Raw genomic sequence first — 23,308 nt, forward strand, 5'->3', positions numbered from 1 at the left:
CTCGATTCGTTTCCACTCGTTTCGATTCGTTTCCACTCGTTTCGATTCGTCCAAATGGCGTTCCAGAAAGCGGAATATTTCAATCGCGAATTGTTCTTCGATTTTCGTTTATTTCGAAAATTTGTATACAGTAACATTCGATGTTACGATTTATCGTTGGCTACGCGTATTAATACTAACTTCTCGTTATTTTAACACCGTAGAATTCCTACGGTGTTAAATCACTGTGGCTGATTAATTATTTTTTATGTATTTTAATTAATTTATTAAGTAATTTACAAGACGACCAATGTATCCGTCTCCCGTTTTTCTTAAACGCGTAAAATGTTTAAAAATTTGAATGTAGAAATTGAAAATATATATTTCTCTCTTTATTTTGTATTTTAAACTCGTGCGCCTTCTTTACAAAAATATCGGAAAAATGTATTTTTACTATCAATAATAGATAAAGAAGAAATATCCGAACAATTTCAGAGAAATTAGAATATCTCTTATCTTTCAAGTAAAGTAACGTTATACAGGCTGTCACGAAACAATGGTTACATGTTTCCAACTAAATTGAAGAGAAACAAATATTCCAGAAAGAGAATAATAGAATTCTAATTTTGTTTTCGCCTTCGAAATGGTACTTGGATACGATTTCTTTTAACTAGGAAGAATAGTTAATTTCTGTAAGAACTTTTCGACACTTTTCATTTTCGACTGAACTCGGTAGAGATTATAAAAAAGCCCCGTGACGATTTCAAAGTGGAAATTGCATTCATCAAGGAAGCAAAATTTCCAAAACTTCAAATACATTCAAATACATTATTGATTACGGCGAGTTTGGTTCGTATCGAAATTTGTCAAAATACGGGAAAGCTTTGGTAACTGTCAAAAGTAAATTATGAGGTGGTTTAAAATTTGCGAACCTTCTGAAATCAGCTGCGTCACTACGGGTTAATTCGTCCGTTACGAGCTCGTTTGTACACACCGAGTGTCATTTATAAGTTTTAATTATGACACGCGTGGGTCACTGTAATTTTATGCTAGATTAATTTCAGCGAATTTGGCGTTCGCAGCCACGTTTGCAGCAATCGATGCATATTGTCGTAGAATTATTCGCTGGAAATGTCACTTCAGGTTTGCGAAAATATTTGGAAAAAAATATCGCAAGAACAGGACAACCTATTTACATATTTTATAAATATTATGTTTCATACGTGACATTGTGTTTTTATTCGATTGATCTGTCGTGAGAGTAAATTGCCAACTTACGACCGATTGATCTTCATGAAATTTCGTGAAAGTTGTAAAATGATCAATAACAGGAGATTATTTCACGGGATTTCTCTTATTCCAGAGAAATGAAATTCGTCGTGGAACGTTCGACAAATTCCACGCGACACTTCGTGAAAGCTTCAAAGTCATCAATCATAGAAGATTAACTGAAGCAATTCTTTTTACTTCGTAAAAATGAAATTTCATAAAGCGACTATATAGATGTCGCGAGATTTCATAAAAGTTCTAAGATTATTAATGACAGAAGGTTGATTAGACAAAAATTTCTTTTATTTCGGATGATTTTCGAAAACTTTTCACGGAATTCTCCTGATGTTTAAGACAAAGACAAGGTAATAATCGATGGTGTATCGTGCTACGAGCATTGTCACTAGCGTGGCGCGTTTACGACAAGCCGAACGGAAACGAGAAATCTACCAATTACGGCAGACAACCTTCGCAGATTGAAATCAACGAATCGCGATATCCATTGGGCTCCCATGGCGATATTTCGTCGATGTTTGATTAGACTTGGATGGACAGCCAGCATCGTCAAATCGATGTTACGCTTTGCTTGAAACAGTTGTTTGATTTATTCTACACGTCGTTACAAGTAACTTTCAGCTACGTACACACTTGCGCGAATGTCGATAGGTAGAATCATATCGAAATTGTATCGTTCTTGGAATTTTTTAAATTCGTTTGATTTTTTATTAAATAATGATTCAGAGAAGCAGCTTTTATGCGCGAACGTTCAAGTTCTAATTAATTGTATACAAATTAAAATCAAAAGCGTTCTTTTATACGAAACATGTGTACGTATTTTTTAAATTGCGTATTCTTGTTAGAAAATACGAGAATAACTATGTACAAGAACTGTGAATGATCCAAACAGCTTTGGAAAACATTTCGTTCTGAAAAATAGAGAAGCCTTCGCCAGATGGAATTTCTTATATCCGTAAAGAAGAATATAATTTGAAGATAACCTTTTTCCTTCGCTGATACAGCGGCCGGGGCATTATGAATTCCAGTATGCAAAGGAACTCGCTACGTTCGCTTCGCTTCTTTACGGCGTAAAATTTCTCTGTTGCCAAAACTCATGCAAAGTATCCTTAGCGGATGAAATCTTTCGTACATTCGCAGAGAAACTGCGGATAACTTTCGTCTTTAATAATACAGAGACCCTGTAGAATCGGCGACCAAGAAACCAGATTACCCGATATACAACAGAAAATTACCCAGCTTAAAAACAAAGAACAATTAGCCGATGAGGAGATGCTTCAAAAATTCACAAAGAAAAATAAACGCCCTGATAATTTGCCTGCTCAGCTACTATCGTCGATGGCGTCACAAGCACCGATCTACCAAGCAACCTTCCGCTTTCATAAACAAGGAGAAACAGGCTTGTCGAAGCAAAAAAGTCCTTTCTGATGCAACGCGAGTTACACACGCGACGAGCAAACACCATGATCGGGAACAGTGTGCACGCTTGATTCGCACGGCCTCGTCAGCGCGAAGAAGGGAAAAGGAAAAAAATCGTCACTCGAGTCGATTGCGTTTATCATTCGCGAGTCCCACGATAATGAGAAGGCCACACACAGAAGGCCGCTTGTATATACTTTTACACGCAGATATAGATTACTATGCGCAGAGTACTTACATCGGCTCGTACAAGTACGCGTGTAACCAGGCTGCGACATCGGGGACACGGGCTCGAAGAAACGAACAAATTTCAATCGAGATTACTCCCTGTTGACATTTTCTCGGAGTTCTTCGAGCGTGCGTGCTCGATCGTGCCACGATAAATAACAAAGAGCGCCAAAACCAGTCCCGCGACCTACTTGCCGACGCCGGATGAAATTGCACTCGGCCCACGAATATTAATAATTAAGCAGCTTGTCGTTCGATCAGCGATCGAACGCCCGAAAACCGTTTCTCCTCTGATCTGTTACCGATCAACCTATTAAGGACGCAATTTTTCTAATTTATATATCGTTTTGTTAAGTACACAGACGTATTAAAATAATAAATACATTATTGTTGATGACTTATTGTCGATGATTCGAACTTGTTGATATTAAACTTAGAAAAGCTAAAATCTTGCCGAACAATGGTAATATTTATGATAATAAGCGTGTTCGACTGTCAACTTCGTTCTATTGATTCTCCAAATTCGCGCGATAGTCCTTTCAAGAGGAATTTTTCTCTTAAGAACGAACGATATTGTAAAGGTAGCGATAAACTAAAATTTGACAAGAGATGAAATAACGTTGGTGTAGCTACGGTTATAACACGATTCCATGTCCCAAGACGTTGTATATCTCTCGATTACATCGTACCCTAATATCGGAAATTTTTTGCGTCCTTTCTCAGACCGAACTTATTTCACTCTTCAAGGAGTTTCCTTCGCTGCCGCTACAAATTCATGCGTGAATATACGATCCGACAGATGAACATGAAAATTTCGCAATTCGACGCGTCCGAATATCGCTGCTTCTCAGAATATTTTAGTCTAGAAAATTCTTACTATTTCGTACACTGTACAGGTAATTCCACACGAACTTCAAATAGTAGTCGAAGCAGTGATATCCGCGAAAAAAAAAACTTCTGACCGAATAAAGAAAATTTCGCAGCGAGTGCGTAAGATTCAGGTCGTATATTCGAGATTAAATCTTCCCTTCGACTTGCATGCAATCAGGGAGACACATGGAGTCACACAAGTGCACCAAGAATTTAAGGATTGCCTCGCCCTTCACGAGGCTAAACGACGCGTGATTCGAACGAACGTGTGTGTGCAACGCTCGAGGCGCAATTGGAAACCTTGAAGGACCAAGATGATAGGACGCAAGGAGCGATTTTATACATTTATCGAGCTGTCGGGGGAGGAAAGTACGGGCGCAAAGGATACGTAAATAAAAGACGATGGGATATGTAGGTCAGCGAATGAAAAGTAACGAGTCAGTCGTGACTGGATGGACATGAATGAATGAACGGAGCAGGAATCGCGAGGGAAAAAACGTGGGGCGTAGGTAAGAAACGATGGACAAAAGGGGAAGACAACGCGGGCTCGAGCACAAGGGAAGGTGGGGAAGGGAAGGCGGGGATGGCAGAAAGGAAAAGAAACGAAGATGACGGGAGAAAACGCGAGCCAGCTTGGAAAATAGGTCAGACCGGGAGAAAAAATAAAAAAGAAAAAAGGAAGGGAAAAAGAAAAAGCAGCGCGTTAAGAGCTCTAGTTGTTCGCTGAAACATCATAGCGCGATATGGAGTGACGAGAAGCGAGAGTTTCTTACCCTTGGAACCGGTTGCCCGGGAAAAAGTCTGGACGCAGTTAAACGCGCTCGTGTTTCGAGCTTGTTAACGGGCAAACGATAATTTCTTCGCGAAATTTTGAAATGAAAGTTTCATGGTACGAGCAATGGTAGATAATCGATAATTTTCTACTTTGATTATCTACTTTTTTGGATGACTATCTGTAATGAAGGTAGAAAAGAAGTCATTTTTTCTTTTGAGAGAATTAATAATTGAGGGGGTAAGGGGATAGGTTCTTTGAGAGAAAATTTTATATTAAGAAGTGGAAATTAGAGTTTGTATTGGAATGGTATGAGGCTGTATAAATTGGAATGCTACGATGTGTAAAATGGTAACGTCCTGGTGTTTTGGCGCTATGACTGGGGGTGATATACAGCGCGACTAGAAATACTACGCACCTAGTGCTCAAGTATTTAATAATAAACAGAATTGCAAAACGACCACATACGATTCCAAAAGTTTAGTACAGAAATCAAAAGAAAACTCTACCGTCTGCGCTGCAATTAAAAGCTGTTAATTAAACCATTGATTTAATCGTAGAATTAAAAACGCTGCCAAACTTCTACTTCCATTCTTCTCCGCTCTCAACAGCTCCTAAAACTCCGTGGAAAATGTTAAGAACGACTGCATGCGACATTCCGAGAACTTCCTAACTAGAGAAAAGTCAACCAAATGTTCCCTTTCTATACCAAAAATCAAGAACGCCGAAGAACGATTACATGATCTTAAGATTAAAACCTTGGTAACCAAACCAGAGGAAAGGTCTTTGGAGCTCCCGAAAATTCCAACATCTGTTCTAAAAAGCAACCACTAAGTCTAGTAGAAACTACCCCAATTATTCTCAAATCTCTGTAGCAAGAATAAAGAATTGTGGACCGATTAAAAAAAAAGCTTATTTACCAAAGCGAGGCAAAAATCATTCGTCCCGCAAAAAATTCAAACATGCAAACTCTAAAACGCTCGTGTGTGACAATCACTATGTAAAGCCATCTTAATCAACCATGGAAACAAACCACCCTCAACGACTGCTCTCGAAGCTCTATACCAAAAATCGCGCTAGCGCCGTACCAATCTCTCGAACAAACGGCAAACAAAGCTCTAAAAAGGTGAAAGCAAAGGGAGAAGCAACGGATCCGGTCAAAGACAAGAGGAGATAGGAGGTGGACGAGGGAGAGGAAAAGAAAGGGGCAGGCAGAAAGGCAGGCGGTGGGAAAGCGAGAGAGACGAGGAACAGGTAAGTAAGAGAGAAAGAGAAATATGGGTCAGAGGATGGACCGGACGGAATATTGATCCGGCCACCTCACGATAGTTGCCTGTGTTGCGCTATGCTCTGCCATGTTTTCTCTCTCGCTTTCTCCCACTTGTTATTCACCCTCTCCCGACTACCGAGGAAAGCAGATACACAGAAAGAGAGGAAGAGAGAGAGGGAGAGCTACGCTGAAGACCCTTGCAGTTTACCTTAGCTCTGCGGACTCCTGCAGTTTTAAATCGAACACCTGAGCCACGGGGAAAGTTGGCAGAAACGTTTACGCAAAGTATCGTGTTGCATCGCGAGTCCTCGCCACGAGTGGCATGGTATATTTGACTTTCAAAATGTAGAAAATTTACTCCATATGTTGTTATATAAATACGACACGTTATGTAAGGTACGTCGCCTTCAGGATTTATGCACCGATATTCAAAACTTGCTGTAACTATGAACACGTTCTTAACACTTCTGAACGTGGTTTTTCTCGAACAGCGCAGAACCATAGCGGACCTGACGTAGATTTTTAAAATCCTCGACCAGTTTGTTGACTGTTCACGAAATTCCTCAATTTTTTAAATTGTACGCTGCTAAGATATTCGTCAGAAGGAGGCAACTTGTTCTTGCGTTGCCTTGTCTGGGGCCCGTAACATTTATTAAAGCATCGATATGTCAACTTATATGAAATTGCAGAAATCGTAACTTGAAATTAATGTTCATTAACTGGTATGAAATTGTAAAAGTCGTAACATGAAGCTAGTGCTCGTTCCTTTATATTTCAGTTCGTGTACTCGTGTATCCGACCTCGAGAGGCGCATATCCATTAAATAAATAAATAAATATAACTATTGCCATGTACGTACGATTATATGTTAAAGTAAACTATTAAAGTAAACGATTACAAGGAGATTACACCGACGAATGCATCACGATCATGCGAGTCGATTACGAAAGTTTGATGTTTACTGAAATAACTATGAAATAAAACACAGAAATAGCAGTAACATAAACACTTGTTAAAATGATGTATTGCTATAACAGCATTAACATATCGGACGTTAGTTTTGCAACGGAAATATTTTGCAGTGGAATAGAAGTTAGTTTAAGGAGAAGAAGAGTCGTTTGGTTTCATGATTGATAGGATTGGTTATTAAGGGTTAATTCGGTAATTGATACGAGTAGCAAGAGGTTATTTCCAAGTGGAATATATTTTTGGTTTCGCACTAGCTATTAGATTGTCCGAAATGTTTCTTTCGTTTTATAAGGAAATAATAGACGCACAACGTTTTTTGTTTTATATCAATTTATTGAATTATGCACGAATATAATAATAGAATAATAATAAAACAAAAATTGTTGTTCATTTATTATCACCATATGAAACGAAAGAAACTTTTCGGACAACCTAATAGATGCAGATAAAGATGTAAGAAATAGATATTCGTATAATAAAAGACGATTACTTTGGTCCATTCGGATATGTTATTCCTAATAAACTATATATATATATATATATATATATATATAATTTCTGAAGAGAATCGCTTTCCGCTAATCGAATCGTCTAATTAGATGAGAATCCTCGAATCAAGATATCCATTATCTATCCATTATCTCAGCGAACCTTGGTTACTTCCAAAAATGAAATCAGAGCTTAGCATGTATTGTACACATAGATACATTTGTCCAATATTGCTTGTATTTGAATATCTAATTTTTGCATGAAATATTTCCATAAACTTTTCCAACGCAATACAAACCTATAACTTTGCTGGTATTGTTTCAACGTACATGCTACGTAGCTGAAATCGCAGCAGTAAAAATCTAATAATGAGATACTATTGGATTGGCAATCAAGTGATCGCGGATTTTGTCATTAGGTGATATTGATGATGATAAGTATGCAGCGATGCTCTAGAAACGATGAATTATTCGATAAATAACTGCAATTTAAAATATCGTTAACTTGGATGACCAGACAACTCGTCTTAAATAAACAGACGATACCAAGGGATGCGTTTCGCTTACTAAACATTGCAATGTGTCAATACCAAAGTGTGTTACAAAATGAAGTAAAATGTTGCCAGAGGATGCGACAACTGCACGAATTTACAACTTAACGCGATGGTAATCATCAATCTCCTGTGCGACTCTATGTCTTTCGGATGAAACGAAACGAAACGAAACGAAAAGACGTTTCGTGAAATGGCCTGTGCAGCTCGTAAATTTCGACGGACGATCTCGTCGTGACGCGTTATTGTTGACGACGACGAGCCGCGCACTCTCGTAAACCGGACCGTATCGAATAGTCGCGTTGACGCGGGACGAAAATATCGCGGGATGCGATTATCGTTCACCGAGAAAACCGGAAGCCGAACAGCTCAGCACGGGTTGGACGTGCCGGTACCCATGTGTTGACACGTAATTATCGCTGCGTGCACGGGTACACGTGTCTTCTCGTGGATTTACTGGCTGGGTTGTTTGAATTTCTATGGAGAAACACGCTGGACGCTCACGTCGACCGATAAAGCGAGGGTAGTCGGTGGAACGTTGATTTCAGAGTCGATATATTTTCAAACAAATTGGTTTCTCAGGAATATTTACATATTCAGTTGTTCTTAAATTTTTCCAGTCTAGAGTCGAAGGTCAATACGCCGTTCCCTTATAGGTAGAATTTTTTATATTGAATTCTTTTACATTCAGAATTATGTCAGTTGAGTTTCTTACAGAGGCTGGATATCTTCAAACAAATTAGTTTTTGAGCAATTTTACGTGTTCAATGTGTCGTTTTTAAATTAGGAATTTTTCTTTGAGTATGGAGTCGAAGATCAGTACGTTGTTGTTCGACTGTAGAACTTCCTACATTAACTTTTTCATGTTAAAAAATGACACTTAAGTTATCATTATCGTGTTACTTGCAACGGTTGGATATTTCCTTGTTTCAAGTACATCTATATTTCGTATTTTCAATTGTAAAACGAATGTCTCAATATCAGTCCGATTGTACAAGAGTCTCCAGACAATTGCAACGTAAGTAGAATAGAACGGAGCGCGGTCAGGCATTAAAGTCTATTGCCCATTTCCATGAAAACGACTGAGTTTGCTACTATCGATAAGAAAAGACATTCTTCACGTAGCTGTACTGGTCATTCGAAACGCAGCAGGTAAAAGTTCGAAGGTAAAGCAGACGTAATCCGACACTTTCTCAACGAGATGACAAAACTTCCGTCAAAGTTGCTGATTTCGTTACGAAGCTCTGAATCTCCTGGTAGACAGGAGAAAAAATGCAAAACGTATCCTTGTTACGTGTTCGTCTACGACAAATCCAACTCTGTAGCAGTTAAAAATGAAAATACAACCTTCGCTAAGTTCTTCGAGAGTCGATTCAGACCCATATGTATTCGAGTGTTATTCCACTGTAAATCTCGATGTAGAGTCATACTCTTAACTCTGATCTACACCGCTGAAAAAGAAACGGAATATACGAGCACTGCGGATTTGAAGAATTTCAAATTTACGATTGCCATGAATAAAGCGTAATATAACAACCTTCACGTGAGTTTGTTCTTTAATACCAGATTTCGCAAATCATATTACAACGTTTAATCGTATTATACGTGCATATTATTTAAATAGAATTGTTAATGTTTATAAATTCGAATAGTGGAATTAATGTTACTAATATATAGATAATTAATCTGAATCGTTATAACAGAGATATTATGGATGTAGCATATAATTATCGCACGATTACTATGTATCGTGTGATGAATTTATTAAAGATATGTACATAGACAATAATAATTGTTCTGGTGTAATGAAAATACTTGTTACATTATCATTTCAAACTATCGCAGTTATCATAATAATCGAAGACAAGTTTTTAAAAAATATGTACATAACTATAACTAACATTTCTGAACGTTTAGATCAGATCGTTTTGACTTAACTTCAGTGTTGTTACAGAGTCCAGTGTCCAATGATTAATCCAGGATATTATTGAATATTTATAATACTCTGCTACTCAAATCAGTATAAATACCAGTACCTATAATAATAATAAACGCAATAAATATTTATTATAAATATCTTTCGTTTTCTCTTTCAATCGTTAGATTAACTCATCCATCGCTACCTTATTTTACTATGCTCAACGTTATTCGTACACTCTGAAGGTATCAAATATTATCATCCCTATTTCTAAGCTTTCGAATCTTTACGACTCTCAACAATTTCCCTTAACAATAGAGTTCTGTTCCTAAGTGAAAGAATATTATCAAAATTCTGTTATCAAATAGAAGGATATTCCCAAAAGCCAATCTCTATCTATCAAGTTCTGTAACGAGTGATTAATGAATATTATTGCAAGTTTTCAATATGTATAGTTGTCGATTTCGTGCGATCCATCGAGACGACGACGATGATGATGAATGTTATTAGTAGAAGATCCTTTAATCTGTGAATCAAAACGTACGAAGATCGAGGTGATGGTACTTACGTATTCGGTCATCGTGAATGAGTTCCGTGTGTTACAACGCGTGCAAGTCATGAATGGAAGAGAATGCGTCGTATTGATTTCAGTGTTTCGCAACTACGCCCCTGTCGCGGCCACCGTGCCGCATTCATCTCCACGTGACTATAATCGCGCGACTGTAATGCGTTAACAGGGCCGTATTCGTATGCTTCGAACAATCGCGTGGGCGGCGGCTACTTCTTTCACTTTAAATAATTTCATCGGGGCACCTGTTCCCCTTTGCACCTGCTCCCCAGCTTCTTTTATAATCGAGCGAAATTTTTTAGTCGGTAACTGTCGTCACATGTATTCTACAGGGTGTATCGTTTAAATGGGAACACCTAAATATCTGCCTTATTTATGATCGTTTGAAAAATATCTTTTTTTTTATCATGAAAAATTTATGAAAGAATTCTTTCCCAAGGACAGCTTTTCACATTTCGAGATCGTCGCTATATTTTTAAGCGGATCTCTATATTCTTTTATCCAACACTATTGATGCGTCTTTTTATTCTCTACGCAAAAGTATTACGGTACTTTTGCCTGGAAATGCTTAGTTTAAAAGATATTTGAACGTTAACTTTGTAAAACTTGGGGCATGAGAGAACAGGAAAGCCGCAAAGTTGATACTCTTGTGCTTATGTTTTCCTTGTCTTTCCTACGCTACGTTTAATGAAATTAAAATCGAGGTATCTTTTAAATTATACATTTCCCGACATAAGTGGCTTAATGCTTTTCTAAAGAGAATAAAATAACATCCACCGGTGTAAAAAAATGTACAGAGTTCTACTTAAAAGAATACCGATGACCTCGAAATCTGCTAAAAAAAGAAAAGAAAAATAATGAACCTGAGAAAATAGTATAAGTGGCCCTGAAAATAATATAACTTTGTGTTGAGAAGTTTTTTTCATACAACAATAAACAGGGCAATTTTTTAAAGTTATCTCTCAGACACACTGTATATAACTGAAATCGAAAGCCCCCTTTATCCAATTAGAAGAAAGTGGCGTAAATTAGTAAGAAAGTCGTATTCGTTATACAAGACATATAAATTGTCATCATACGACACATTCTACCGAGCCTTTATGAAGAAATATCATCAACTGTATTTCACTATACTTGGATGCAGAAGAGAAACAGTGTGTTCAGTAGAAAACAAGATTATGCGAGTGAAGAATACAAAAAAAAAACAAAAAAAAAAAGAACAAAATAAATTTTTTCGAACAGACAAAGAGTATGTTTCAAATAGTTGAGAAAGGATTGAGAGTGTTTAGAATGATTTAAGAATCGTTAAAGTATCGAAAGTGGAGGAAGAGTTGTCAGAAATGCATGAAATAAAGGATGTGATGGACTTTCTGTCTGAAATTCAAAACAAGAATTCGGTTATTTATATATTAAGAGAGTGGAACGAGGCTCGAGCCAACATTCGTAACGTAACGTGGTGGTAAGGAATGATATAATTATCCACCTGAAATATTGTGCGAATAGTTGAGACGCAAGGGCAATAAAGAAACTCTTCTAGTCTGCTCTGCGATCGAATATCGCGTTTCTTTCTCGTTTTCTATAGATTCGCGACGACTTTAAACGGTAATTGCGGCTCTACCTTAAATGAAACTTCCACCTAAACATTCCAACGTATGTTCGACAATAATGAGACTATTATTTAGCCTCTAGTTTCCACTAGTATAAAATTAGCTGTGACAAGCGTGGGAAAATCGATAATTTGTGTATAGAATCGCCCAGTCCTAAGACTTTAGTCTCTAAAATAAAGTTTAACCAGTTTGCCGAGGAATTATTGCTGATACTAATTGGCCAAGGGAAACATAATCCAATAATCATTACTAATAGTTCTTCGTGTTCTCGCGAGACATAGAGTCAACGCGTGTCCCCTACGATATTACCAAATACTCAAATAGAATAATAGAAATATCCTCGAAACATTTACAACGCATCCGAGTTATAAAATTTCGTTTCTAACCACTTCACGGTGGATATTCCTTAAACACAAGCTTATAAAACAACGGAATCTTGAAATTTAATTTTTACAACTATCAACTACCGAATCCATCATCATAAATGCCACCAAAAAACAAAAAAAGAATTACAATACAGCAGAAAATTTAGTCTTATTCTTATTTTCTCTGACTATTCAATACATTGCAATGGACAGTCGCAAAAGATTACAATATTTGAAAGTTATACCGACTCTTAAAACTCCTTCTATTTCTGCTTCCTATTTTTCGCGTTCTATTTTTAATAACAGAAAAAAATATACTCTTCTTTGAAAAAACTAAAAAGATCAATGTGTACACACAAGAAGAAAAAAGAAGAAAGAGTAAGAGATACAAAGTAGTCGTTTGAAAAAAAAAAGGCAACGATAGAAAAGCTCAAAGGGAAGTAGGATTCCAGACAGCCTGGTGTCCACGTGTCATCGCGAGGAAGACACGGAGGAACGTGGCGCGCGAGTTACGAGCGACGGGCACGCTTTATACGGCAAAAGTTGGACGGGTGCCCGTCAAAGCTCGAAAGTTCAAAGGAACGATTCTCGAACGATGCACGGCCTCGTTGAGCGGACTGGCCAAGTTCGTCGAGCTTCCGACGCGTCCAATCAAGGTTCGTCGAACCGGGCCACGTTATCAGCGGACGGCCAGGATAAAGGTCTCCGATAATCGATCGCCGGAAAAGGTTCTCGGTCACCGGGAAACTTTCGGTCCTACGCTCGAATCACGTCCAAATCGGCCGTGATCCCACCACGTTCCAGTCGGAACTCGGGGAAATTGGGAGAAACGTTTCTTTTCTTTCTTTTTTTTTTTTAAATTAATTACGCTTTGAAATATTCTGAATATTTTTTTTTTTTTTTTTGATGGAGAATATTTTACTTGGGAATCTTTTTAGTGGAAAATAAAAGAGAAGAGAGGAAAATTCGAAAATTTTATGAAAGTTTGTTCAGCTTAGAAAATTGATTATGAGCTTTTTGGAGACAGTGGACTTCCTTCACTGTAGGAATTTTTATGGATGAAATTCTATTTAAAAAATTGGAAAAAATACAACGAACTATGTAAAACTTTTTTAAATATTCGCAAAATCCATGGGAAAATCCCTCCGGCTCTGATGGGAAAATCACGGAAACAAACTTTTTAACCCTGTGTAATCGGATTTTTTTTCGCCCGTGAGAAAATATTCCGCTAGATCGCGGTTTTTATAAAGCTAACAGCTTAACGGTGATAGAGGAAATGCAGTGGCAAATAAACATGTTAGAAGCTATGGGACGATCAAACAGTTGTAGAAAATTTGTTATAAATATATTATATGTGTTACGTGTTGTAATCTCTATGTACATTTTCAGATTGATTTATTTAGCGATATAACGATGACAGTAGTGTCTCACTGCAGTGCCAATAAAATTTCAAAATGTTTTATGTAATATACGCAATATTAGGTGAAGTAAAAAGTTCTGAGCGCTTTTTCGCTTTATTTCGACGATGAAATTAACATAGTCAAGATTATTCGATTTAGATTAAATATGCGCCGTTTTGTTCGATTACTTTTGTCCATTTTGAAGGCAATTTCATAATTCCGCGGTTGAAGAAGTCCTCGTCCCTATTGGTAAAAAACTTGACCAGCTCATTTTCACAAGCCTCTCTTGAGGCCAGTTTTGTACCATCAAGAAAATTTTGCAAAAACTTAAAAAGGTGATAATCGCTTGGTGCCAGGTCTGGACTGTACGGCGGATGCGATAGAACCTCCCAGCCAAGCTCTCGGAGCTTCTGACGCGTCGTTAAAGATGTGTGCGGCCTGGCGTTGTCTTGATGGAACACAACACCTTTCCTATTGGCCAATTCTGGCCGCTTCTGGTCGATCGCCTGCTTCAGTCTGGTCAGTTGTTGACAATAGAGGTCCGAATTAAGTGTTTGCCCCGATGGGAGCAGCTCATAATGGATGATTCCCTTCCAATCCCACCAAACACACAATAAAACCTTCTTGGCCGTTAATCCACGCTTGGCGATCGTTTGGGCCGGCCCACCGCGATTGGACCACGATCTTTTTCGGCTGTTGTTCTCGTATGTGACCCATTTTTCATCGCCAGTCACCATCCGCTTCAAAAATGGGTCGATTTCGTTACGTCTCAACAAAGAATCGCAGGCATCAATTCGGTCCAAAAGGTTCTTTTGCGTCAATTCATGTGGCACCCATACGTCGAGCTTCTTCTTGAGACCAGCCTTATGCAAATGGTTCCAAACGGTTTTCTGGCTAATCTTCAGTTCCTGGGCAATGGAATAAGTGCTCACATGCCGGTCCGACTCGACGATTTCCATGATTTTATCCACATTTTCGACGATTGGCCTACCAGAGCGTGCCTCATCTTCGACGTCCATATTACCAGAACGGAATCGTTGGAACCACCGCTTTGCTGTTGCATTCGATACTGTACTGGGTCCATAAACAGCACAAATTTTTTTGGCCGCCTGCTCCGCCTTTTCACCTTGGTCGTAGTGGTACTGAAGAATGTATCGAATTTTCTCTTTTTTTATCTCCATTTTCGAACGCTGTAACACACAACTGGCTTCACCGAACACAAAACTGACAAAGAACCTTTTTGATGCGTAATATCACCTTGAAATCGGTGTATACTATGACTCGATGCGATGTGCACATCGTGAGATATGGCTCACTAAAGACATCTAGCGAAAAACGCTCAGAACTTTTTACTTAACCTAATATATGCAATACAATTTTTCTATAGTAAGTATCCAAATACTCTCATGGGTCAGTATACACAAAAAAGAGTCGTATACTTAAATAGACAATATGTAAACACATCAAAAAATACTTTTCATAGTCTCATTACGTAAAACTGAGAAAATGTTTGCATACACCTGGTACACCCAAAAGTATCGCCGTACAGTGGAACATTTGAATGAAGATTCGGGACAAAGATCAAGAGATGCATATAGATAATATAATAATTTATTGCATACATATAATATACAACAGAAACGTAAAAGAATACCTTGTTGACAGTGAAAATCAAAATTGCAGGATTATTTGAACCTTCTTCTTATTAAATTGCTCTTGAAAGAAAGAAAGAAATTTTTTATTTGAAAATTACGATTATACGTAGAGATAGAATTAACAAACAACAATGTATAATGATCGAGTGAGCTAATTTTCGATTTTTACTAATCCCCTATCGATTTTTCAAGGGAATTATTGTCTGAGAATTCCTATTACTTACTTGCAGACTGATGATATCATCGAGTACGAAGATCAAAATCGAACAACGATTGTTTGGATTTCTATCGACTGCGTGCCGCATTCTGCGCCGTAGAAGGCACTTTGAAAAGAAAACGATGGCTAAATAAAACTGGTGAATAAGGAGAGAAGAGTTGCGAGAGATTCCCAAAGCAGCACGCGGAATTGAAGTGGAAGCAACGAGGCCCAGTTTTCCTTGGATAAATAATTACGCTATTTTAGCCAATTGTTTACTATTCTCGCACGTTTCGCCGACGTCGTCCGCAGAGTTTCTAGACGTCGAGCGTTTTGCTTATCAATGTAGGTCGTGGTTGCCTTTGTTCATCAAGCTGCGCTCCCGCTCTTTCTCGGGAGGCGCCTCTGTCGCAATAAAACACGCAGTCGATAAACATTTTCGCCGAGTACGCGAGAACGATCCTCCAACGATTATCGACTTTCAACAACCATTTTCGGTATTTTCCTGCCGATCGCGTTTTCACACGAAAAATATTAATACGAGGCGTGTTTCTTGATTTCCTATTTTGTATACCTTCCTTTCGCCTTGTTCGTCTGTGATTCGAGAGGTGGACTTGTTGCACGCGAATTGTTTATTCTTAATACGTCGTAAAATGAAATAAAATTCGAGTTAGATAAAATACATATCTGCCGCGAGATTTTCTTAAAAAGCGATAAAAGTAACAAGTTATATAGCGATAAGAAAGTAAAAGGAAGAATGTTGAGAAAAATATAAAATTAAAGAAAAATTAGCATGCTAAATATAGCGACAATAATCTTCACGATATGGTGACAATAATGTTGCAACACTGAATACAATAACAAAATACGAGTTCGTGCAAAAAGTATTGAAACACAGATAGGTATTTACGAAATTTGCGTAGTTGCAATGTTGTTCCATCAATTGACTGACGCGGCTATACCGAAACAAGGGGAAAATATGGAAAACGAGATTGAAGGGTGAAAAAGAATATTTCGTGAGCGCGATTTCACGCGTTTCGATTGCGAATATCTCGATTAATTTAGCTGGTACACGAGTTCGCCAACGGCCGATTTAACGAACGTAATTAGATAAGCTGGGATTAGTCTGCTACGTAATTCAGCGTGGATAATTGCAGTGTCATCGTTCGACGTGAAACGATGACGCCCGCTCATTCATCCAACGACGTAGGAGAAAACAGAGGAAACTTCTCTCTCTACCTATCTATCTATCTATCTATCTATCTATCTATCTATCTATCTGTCTGTCTGTCTGTCTATCTATCTGTCTATCTCTTTTCTAGCTCGCTAATTTCACGACGACTGAAACCAATCGTGTAACGGGGAGCAAAGCAAATAATCGATCGTCTGTAGCCATTTGTTCTATTCTATCGGCGATCGTACACAATTCAATTTATTAACTTCCACATCGATTATGGTAACAATTATATAATCGTCAGCATGATTACATTTTTGGTGGAAGAACGACGGGCAGAGGATGATAGAGAAGAAAATTATTCCTGTAATATGCTAATTAATGCTATTTAACGCGTGTTCCCGCTTGTGGAACTTGTGGTAAGATCGGGGAAAATGATAAGTTAGATGTGATTTAGGACGTGTCGAGAGTTGGTTGTCAGTGTTATTTATTATTCTCGGAACTGGACTACTCGGACGTTATAAATCGCGATCAAAACCTAACGAATTAACTCGACTTGACATATTATTTGGTTTAATTTTAGCTGGAAATAAATTCTAGATGTTTATGTATTGAAAGAGTTAAAAAAAAGTTTCCAGAATTCTCGGAATAATCCAAAAAAAAATATATAAAAAGAAACGTGTAGTATTTAGAATACGATATTTCCTTCTCCTTCTACTTATATCGCTTTATATCTTCTATATTTATACTTTTAACAATAAATCCTTGCTTAAATTTCGTATCTTTCATCAAATTCGTATTTTTACGAATTTACGTAAACTACATAGTATATAAAAAATATACATTTTTCAAAATAAACTGTTACATATATATTGTTCTGTTCGTAAACAAAGGTTCAAACGTTAGCGACACTAGAAATAGCTACCGTTAGAAACTAATTTTTCGTCGAAGATAAATGATGCTTCATGCAACATTTCCATTCTTCTGTTCGAAACTTTCGAATCTATTCACAGCTATCTATTTTTTCGATACCAAAGTATACAAGAAAAGAATGCAGTAGCTGGGAATTCGCAACTCTTTCGAATAATTCATTTCCGCTAAAGTGCCGTATTTTCCATTAATGCCGTTGGAAATCGGCGCGTCGTAAAACTAATGGAATTCCACGCGGCTATCGATCGTTCGCAACAGACGGTTACTACCTCGATGGTGGAAATGCCGCGAGAAGACGAATAGGAAACGCGCCGTCGGCGTAGCGTGGCCTACGATAGTTCGACTTTCTTCGAGACCAAAAACGATAACGAGAAACTCCTTCGAGATAGCGAGGAAAAAGAATTAACGCGATTCATGTTGCACGTGGTTGCGCGAATCTTCTGAATTAACGAAACCTGGCAAATGTACTTCAATATCGAGTCTTCTTCCTTTCTCATTAGACGATCCTCGCGTTCTTTTTTCCTCGAATTTTTAACGATGCTGTAAAAGATTGAGATTGAGAAGATCAGCTATAATCTCTATTTAAAAATCCACGTTATGCCAATGACCTACCTGTCGAATATCAAATAAATCGTGATCATTCAAGCGTCAAAATGTAAATCACTCGACTATTACGAATACCCTGTCTACTCAAGGCAAACTCTTGCAAGCTTCAAACACAAGACCAACCAATCCTTTGAATAACAAATCCAATCAGATTATAACTCCCGGTTGAACCCAACTACCCATCGTTTCAATAACCGCAAACAGCATCAAACACGCACAAACTCTCAACAACAGTTAAAAGTCCTGCCTTGCAGAAGCCGAGCTGATGTTCACCGAGCATAATCCATAACACAATGGTAGTAGCTGAATCTGCAACGAGTCTGAAGTATCATAAACTATGCCAAACGTCAATTTCCCAAGAACAACGTCAATTTTCCCTGGTATCGAGCGTCCAACCGGCGAACGTCACTCGAGGATGGGAAAGATGATGGCGGCACGCTTTCGACGGCCGGCACGAATCACGGGAAATACGATTCAATAGTGGATCGAACAATCGAGCGGAAAATAAAGGAAGACATTCGGCGGGCGGGAAAGGGATCGATAGCGAGTCGAAGTCAAACAATAGGCAGCTACGGCGAAGGTAGAGGCGAAATCACAATAAGAGGCCAGCTTAATTTCCCAGCCACAAGCTGGTACGAGAAGCTTTTCGTATCGAGCAATTTATTTCGTCTGGCGACAAACGGAAAAACGAGCACGGAGCTGTGTAAGTGCACGGCGAGGAACAGCTTCGCGAAATACCAAGCGCGCACAACTCGCTCTCGCGTTTTATCGCTCTCCAACGTCTCTCTACCCTTTTCAACCCGCCCCTCTTCCATCACCGGCGTCTCTTATATACCGGTTCGAGCTTGAAAGCTTCTAAAGTTCAGAAGTCAAAGCCGCGCACACGCTGCGGCGTACGGTTTCAAAGAGCCTTTTCCACGCTCGTCATCCTCGCGACCGAACGCTACCATCGTGCTTTTAGCCGGTTCTCCTCGCGACATTCCACGACTCGTTTCCTTCGCCTGTGTTCGGTTACTTAACCGAGTGATCCATGCATAATCGTGTAAAAGCCTTTCATTGGTTGAAAGGAAAATGGAATGCCAAAGCAAGTAAGTAAATCGGGAATGTTCGTGATCAGACTAATGTCAACTGACTGGAGAAAATTGCGAATCGTTCGCTTTCGATTTCGATGGAAATTTATAGGCTTGAAGAACAGTCGAAAATAATAAGTGCGTATCTTTGCTTTCTTTTTCTTAGTCGTAGTATCTCGTGTGAAATCGCCTTGCAAAGCTCGAACCCTTAAGCATCAGGAACGAAGGACGAACGTCAAGGCCGGGAAGAAACGCACTTAGAATCCTCGATTAAGCGATTGTTTAAATCGCGAAAAATTGGGATTTGATCGTTTCGATTGCATTAATGACAGTTTCAACGTTAACAGTCTAATTTACAGCAGAAAATAAATCCTCGAATTTCCCAATCTTTCTATCTTTAAAATCAGCAAATGAAATGGAAGCTGAATTAACCCAGTGATAGTTATGCATTACAGATAATATTTGTCGGATACAAACTGGTTATTTTTATCGTGAGAGAGAATATAGAAGGTAAAATTTGATATTCGAGTCGATGATATACGAGTCACGAGTGAGAATACGTGTATCCTACAACATTTTTGTCGGGTCGTGTCATGATGCAGCATCCATTAAAAAACAAAAAAAACAGAGAGAGAGAGAGAGAGAGAGGGGGGGAGAAAGGAGAGAAAAGGAGAGAAACAAAAAAGAAACAGAGAACAAGTGGGAGCCGGTAGATTGCCAAAATAACAATTCCCTTTGCCGGCAAAAAATCTATTCCATTCAATTTCCATACAAATACCTGTTCGCCACGTTCATCACGTTCAGCTGCGTGGAAATGTTAAAACGAGATGCATTGTGTTTGGGAAGTTTGTTTCGACGACAGAAAAAGAATGGTAAGGGAGAAATAGAGAAGGATAGCGAAGTTATTTCTGTCGGTTCGCCGAGATATTTCCTGGCTAATATTTAATTTCAACAAACAGAATCAACAAGAAACACGATAACGACGATCTTACTTTTCATGGCGCTTGTACGAAGTTCCTCGAGCTTCAATGCAAAATGTTTGCATCGCGAAAATTCTTCCGGTTGAAAACACGCGTTGTGAATATATTAACACTACAAATATCCAAGATGGATAATATATTCGTAAAATGTATTTACAAGTGTTCGAACACTTTCGCGAACCTGTATAATTGCTATTGACATAATTAACGTTGACTTCGTAGTAATAGAATTCCATTTCTCGGGGGGAAAATTTTAACTGCTCGATTAACAGACCTCCAATTCATCGAATCCATCTACTTGATAATGATAACACGAATAAAAAATAACAGGTGTTAAGGAAGATTGGTGAACTCCTATTATATAAATTCCAGTTGAATATATCAACTGCTACACGAATTGGCTGTGTCAGCTTCGAAATATTTCGCGCGAAAGCTGTGGAATTAACGAATCTGAGAAAAATTGGTCAGACAATTACATTAACACTCACGTAAGACATTTGGTGAAATATCGGTGACCTTAAAATGTGATAATCCTAGATATTGTACCAACGACCTCACGTTATGACGTTCTTAATAGCGATAAGCCTCATTCTTGATGACGCAAAGTGGTAACAATCTGGATACAATGAAATATCGATAACCTCGATTCGCAATAACCCTAGATAGTTGTGATCTCGGCTCACGGTGCTTCCAAACAATTATAACCGTGTAGTGTAACTCCAACAATAAGTAACGAAAGAACTCGAGTCATCGTAATTCTCAATCCTTTCGTGTTGCGTATATATAATAAATGTACTTACTTTCGATAAAATATCTCGGTGTTGAATCGCGATACATTACATATTCTTCTCAATGTATCGTCTAGCCACTGATCACTAAATATGGACGACGTTAAACCATGTTAACCTTGAATCACGTCGACGCTAATTCAGAATACTCTTACGTAATCTAAACTTATAGGCGACCACGAATCGTGTTAACCTTGAATCATGTTGACATCTATTCGCAATAATCTTAAATAATCAAAGGCAAACCCTAAACCATAACAAGTTGGATCCCTACTTTAAATTGTGACAATTCTATACCCTTAACAAACCAGCTACCCCTAGAATCCTTGGACCCGTCCATCTCAAATAAATTCGCAGCAAACGTTCCCACTCAACCGCAAACAAACAGGCTACAATAAAACTTGACGTTAGAGAAGAAAAACTGTTACACAGAGGGAAGGAAACGTTTAAACGGAGATACTTTGGAAACACCTGCGCGTGTTGCCTTTGCTTGGACCAGCTATTTTCTCTCACGTTGAGCGTTTAATTGCAGCTGGGCCTCGTTCGCAGCAGGCGGTTTGAAAGGCCGTCAGTCGTCGAATTCCGTGCAAATCGAGTTCACCGCTCGTGAATGTCGCTCGTAATCTCGCGAATTTACCGTCGTCGTCCAAGGTGTATCGGCCACTTGCGATCGTTTCCACAGGCAAACACCAAAGTCGCCACGTGCAAACTCGCCTCTCTCAATTTGCGGACAACGAAACGTGCTATGCACGCTCTGTCGTCAGTATGACACAGTCAGTGGAGTAATTTATGCGAGCGAGAAAACAGCGTTGCTATCAAAGTTGGCGGTGAATTGTACTTTGTTGCGAAGAAACTGAACGAACCAATGATAAATTGTGCATTGTTCCGAGGATAGAGGTACGAAGGAAGATGTCGATTGGCATGTTCATTGCACACGAAACGAAACTTTAAGCTGTTAATTTGAACGTGGCTTGAAATCGTCGCGTTGACTGCCACGCGAATTTTATATATATATTTAATCATTTTTCCAATATTCGATTTTTCGAGTGTTTAAATCTTCGCATAATTAAATTTCGAAATAATTCAAATTTTCAAATATTCAAATTTCCATTCAACGTGTAGAAGCAGATATTGTATAAAAATTACTTGTCGGTAGAGTAGTATCGCAGGTGATGAAAATCGGATCCGTGGAGAACATGTTGAGATGGTAGTATACATTGTTATGCAGATGTTTATAGCTTGTCATGTTCTTCGTAACTCCGTTTGGAAGCTACTGATTTACATTCCTTAGTGTTTTCCCTTTATTTTTCATATTTCTTTTTTATTTCTACCTTGGAATGATTGGAGCTTAAGGCGATAGAGGACTTATAGTACGTTTTGAATTTGTCAGTCTTGATATTTCAATTTTTTCGATCTTTCCTTCGTTTTTGGTATTTGTCGAAGAGCAACTGAGATTTATGGTGATTGCTCAATTTTAATTTTGTATAGTAGGAAATATTTGGTAAAAGTATAGACGTTACATGGACATTAATTCTCATGAAATTTTATATTCCAGGGACTGAAATATTATGATTTTCAGTATAAAAGGGATACCGAGTTTTCGTCGAAGAAAGGAGAATCTAAACTAATGGATTACCCGGTATTGCCAGTTCTTTGATGAAACTACCTAACTCATTTCCATTTCATAGCAACATAAAAATTCCAATCTTTTCCAGTCGATAAGTTCCGTATATATACGTCGTAAATTTACAGAAATACGCATGAAACAGAGCAGGAGGCGCCTTTTCACGATCTTTCCCGACGTCGCGATTGTTGCAATCAACTTTCCGACCAATTAAAACTCAATAAAAGCAGGATATGGCGCCGGAAATGTGACAACCCGCACACGACAAGTCATTGCGCAGCCACGCACAACGCGATACACAGGTGGTGAAGATCCAGCGATAAAACCAGAAACTGGAAACTTATCGATGTTAATTCTAACTGTAACGTCTCTCAATCTCAAAATACATGATCGTAAAACAAAATCGTAAAACGAAAATAGCCAGCCGAAAGGATAAACAATAAACTACTGGAAAATCCTACGATACTCTAGTTCTACCTCTAGTTCTGCAATATCCTACAATGGCACCCCGGGTTTAAGAGGCTCATACACAATCTACAATACAATACTGATCTATTCTCTATCCTCTCCAATACCTTTTGCTACCGAACACGTACA

General features: G+C 38.4%; 1 long non-coding RNA gene across 1 annotated transcript; it reads left to right on the forward strand.

Moving 5' to 3' along the window:
- Positions 1 to 21,789: 21,789 nt before the first annotated feature.
- LOC117207352 lies at positions 21,790 to 23,118 on the forward strand. Its single transcript, XR_004487501.1, has 3 exons — positions 21,790 to 21,984; positions 22,643 to 22,726; positions 22,840 to 23,118. It is a non-coding gene; the product is annotated as an uncharacterized LOC117207352 (long non-coding RNA).
- The last annotated feature ends 190 nt before the right edge of the window (positions 23,119 to 23,308 follow it).

This window comes from Bombus bifarius, unplaced genomic scaffold, assembly GCF_011952205.1.
Source record: "Bombus bifarius isolate JDL3187 unplaced genomic scaffold, Bbif_JDL3187 scf7180000008028, whole genome shotgun sequence".
Lineage (NCBI taxonomy): Eukaryota > Metazoa > Arthropoda > Insecta > Hymenoptera > Apidae > Bombus > Bombus bifarius.